This window comes from Salvelinus sp. IW2-2015, unplaced genomic scaffold (genome assembly GCF_002910315.2).
Source record: "Salvelinus sp. IW2-2015 unplaced genomic scaffold, ASM291031v2 Un_scaffold3918, whole genome shotgun sequence".
In the NCBI taxonomy this organism is placed as follows: domain Eukaryota; kingdom Metazoa; phylum Chordata; class Actinopteri; order Salmoniformes; family Salmonidae; genus Salvelinus; species Salvelinus sp. IW2-2015.
The window spans coordinates 7,165-10,213 of NW_019945192.1; the positions used below are offsets into that span (position 1 = coordinate 7,165).

The 3,049-nt window shown below is 42.1% G+C and overlaps 1 long non-coding RNA gene across 1 annotated transcript; it reads left to right on the forward strand.

Annotated features, from left to right (window-relative positions):
• Window positions 1-1,119: 1,119 nt before the first annotated feature.
• LOC139026117 (uncharacterized) lies at window positions 1,120-1,997 on the forward strand. Its single transcript, XR_011477839.1, has 2 exons — window positions 1,120-1,184; window positions 1,753-1,997. It is a non-coding gene; the product is annotated as an uncharacterized lncRNA (long non-coding RNA).
• Window positions 1,998-3,049: the final 1,052 nt, after the last annotated feature.

Here is a 3,049-nt window from a genome sequence, read left to right on the forward strand (position 1 = left end):
TCCACCGATCTTTTATACTTTTGCAGGAATATGAAATATGTTCGTACCTCAAGTTCTGTGAGGTGGAAGAGAATTCCTTTGTCCTGAAAGTTTACCCTCTCTCTTAATACTGTTTGGCCATGAGGAGATTCTCAGGAATTTACGACGTCTCCTGTGATCACAGCATGGGTTGAAGGAGGAAAGGGAGAGGCAGGGTGAGGGGGATGGGGTTTGCAATTCCCAAGCAGGCAACGTCATGACACAGTGAACTAACACGTGTGTGTGTATTTGTTACAGTTAACTGGTGTGTGTTGTTTTCTAGTTGTTCATCGGGACGTTACTCTTCACCATCCTGCTGTTCCTCCTGCCAACCACAGCTCTATACTACCTAGGTTTACCCTGGTGAGAACACACACACACACACACACACACACACACAACACACACACACACACACACACACACACAGGCACTTTAATCCCCTACAATTGCTCTCCATCCATGGGCGCAGCCCTGCGGCTGACCCTGGGCCTCTCAACATGTGTCTGGGGTGTTTGGGAAAGGAACAAGACACATTCTCATTCTAACCAATGGACAATAAAGTATCTATTCTTTGACCCCTACTGTCTCTGTCTGTCTGTCTGTCTGTCTCTGTCTGTCTGTCTGTCTGTCTGTGTCTCTGTCTGTCTGTGTCTAGCTCCGCCTTGTGGTAGTGATGATCCAGGGAGTGGTCCACCTCAGTGTTGACTTCATCAACTCCTTCCCTCTGTTCGCCATGGCCTCCGACTCTTCAGATCCTACAGACTGGCAGGTGGAGGGACCATCTCCGCCAACGTGTCGAAATGTGTAGAATGGCAGGAAATGTACTTTCATACTTAGTGGAAGTGACACGTTTTAACTACTTTGCCGATATGAAACAGACAATCATAATGTCAGTTAAAAATATAAAATTCCCAGTTTTTATGCTACAAAACCGACTTATAAAAATGTTTAAAAAAAAATCTGTACTGTGGTTTCTATATTCCTTATTTAACCAGGTTAGTCTCTATTTTTAAGAGAGACCTGTTGAATGAGGGAGGGAGGAGAGGTGCTGGGCTGGGCTGTGATGTTCTGTGTTTGACTGAGATGTGTGTTGTCTCTACAGAGGGGTGAAGTTCAGAGTGCTCTGTGAGGAACCAGGAACACCTCTACACCTCATGATGGATGTAAGACATCTCTCTCTTTCTGTTTCTCTCTCTTCTCTCTCTCTCTCTTTCTCTCTGTATTTTCTCTCTCTGTTTCTGTCTCTCTCTGTTTCTTTCTCTGTATCTTTCTCTCACTCTCTTCTCTCTCTGTTTCTCTTCTCTCTCTCTCTGTTGTTCTCTCTCTGATCTTTCTCTCTCTTCTCTCTCTTTCTGTATCTTTCTCTCTCTTCTCTCTCTCTCTTTCTCCTCTGTTATTTCTCTCTCTCTCTTTTTCTGTCTCATTTAATTTTTCACAACATAAATTCTGTCTTCCTTTTCGTTCTGTCTTTTAGTTTATTTAATCATTAAAACTAGATCCACACAAAATGATGCACTTGATTAAGAATCATTGAGGACACACAAAAGTATACGACTTATTTCAATTGTGATCCTCTTTCATGATAGCGTTTGGCAATGTGGCAGAATAAGAAAAACGGAAGCTACAAATGTCAGTCAGTTTAGGTTATTTAGTCCTGTAAAACCACAACATCATTAGACATACCATACACACATGTGTCATTCACAGTTCCCTCCTCCGTCTCTCTCTCAGATTAACCCTCTGAAGGTGAGCAGTGTGGTTCAGACCTACAGGACCCCACCTACAGCTGCTACCCTAAAGACTCCTGGCTGGCCCTCTGCAAGAAGCTGTCTGGGAGAACTCATCTACCCCTGGAGACACAAGACTACCAAGATAGACTAGGACCAGGGGGAGAGACAAAGGGAGAGATGGAAGAGAGAGATGGAGGGGAGAAGCTGTTTCTGGGAGAACTCATCTACCCCTGGAAACACCACCAAGATCAACTGAGACCAGGGAGAGAGGAGAGATAGAGAAGGGGAGGGATAGGGGGAGAGATAAGAGCACCAAGGTTGATGAGAGGGGGATGGATAGGGGGAGATAGGTTGAGGAGGGGTCGGTTGGTGGGAGAGGATGTTAGTGTGAGAATGTTGGTGCTGCTGATGAGAGCTTGTAAAGGAGGTGTGTGTCTCCTTTTAAATCAGGTATTTAGGGCTGCTGGCACCCTATTCCCTACATAGTGCACTACTTTTGACCAGAGCTCTATGGGGCCCTGGTCAAAAGTAGTGCACTATGTAGGGAATAGGGTGCCATTTGTGATGCTGCCTAAACCATCTACTGCACTAATTACTCCTAGTCTTATTTAACTCCAGATATATTTTATATTATAAGATTAAAATAAAACAGTCACAAATGTTAGGATGAATTGATTGTTTATACATTCCGACTAATGTGTAGCGAGATTGTGATTATTAGAACATTTGTCAATGAATTTTTTTTTATTGAAAACATTCAGTATTTATTCTTAGTTTAGTATTCTAGATCATTTTTTTAACTCTGGTAATGTGCCATTTTCCCCCTAAGAACCTGCTAACCCCAAACCTACAGTACAGTATCTAACTGCCAGAGAAGTACTAGAGTATAGTACTGTATTTATTTAACCTTTTATTTAGCATTACGTTTGAAAGATTCCTCTAACTTTCCCCAAATTCCCAGGTTTCCCCCAGAAATCCTGGTTGGAATATTCCCGGAATCTGGAGGGAATCAGGGAATCCTCCAACTGGGATTTCTGAAATACCAAGGAATTTTGCAACTTTATTGAGAGCCTTTATTTTTTACAATAACAACCTGGTATTATCCTGGTTTATCTTCTTAGAACGTACATTTTTCCCTTTAATTTCATAGACTGATTTTTTTGTGTGCCATAATGGAAAGAAATAAGAAAACAATTGATTCTAAATCAGGACCATAGTTTGTCATATTGTCATGTTTGATTGCACTTGATTGTGTTGACTACTAATCAAGTCGTTGAATGTACAACGTACCTAAATGT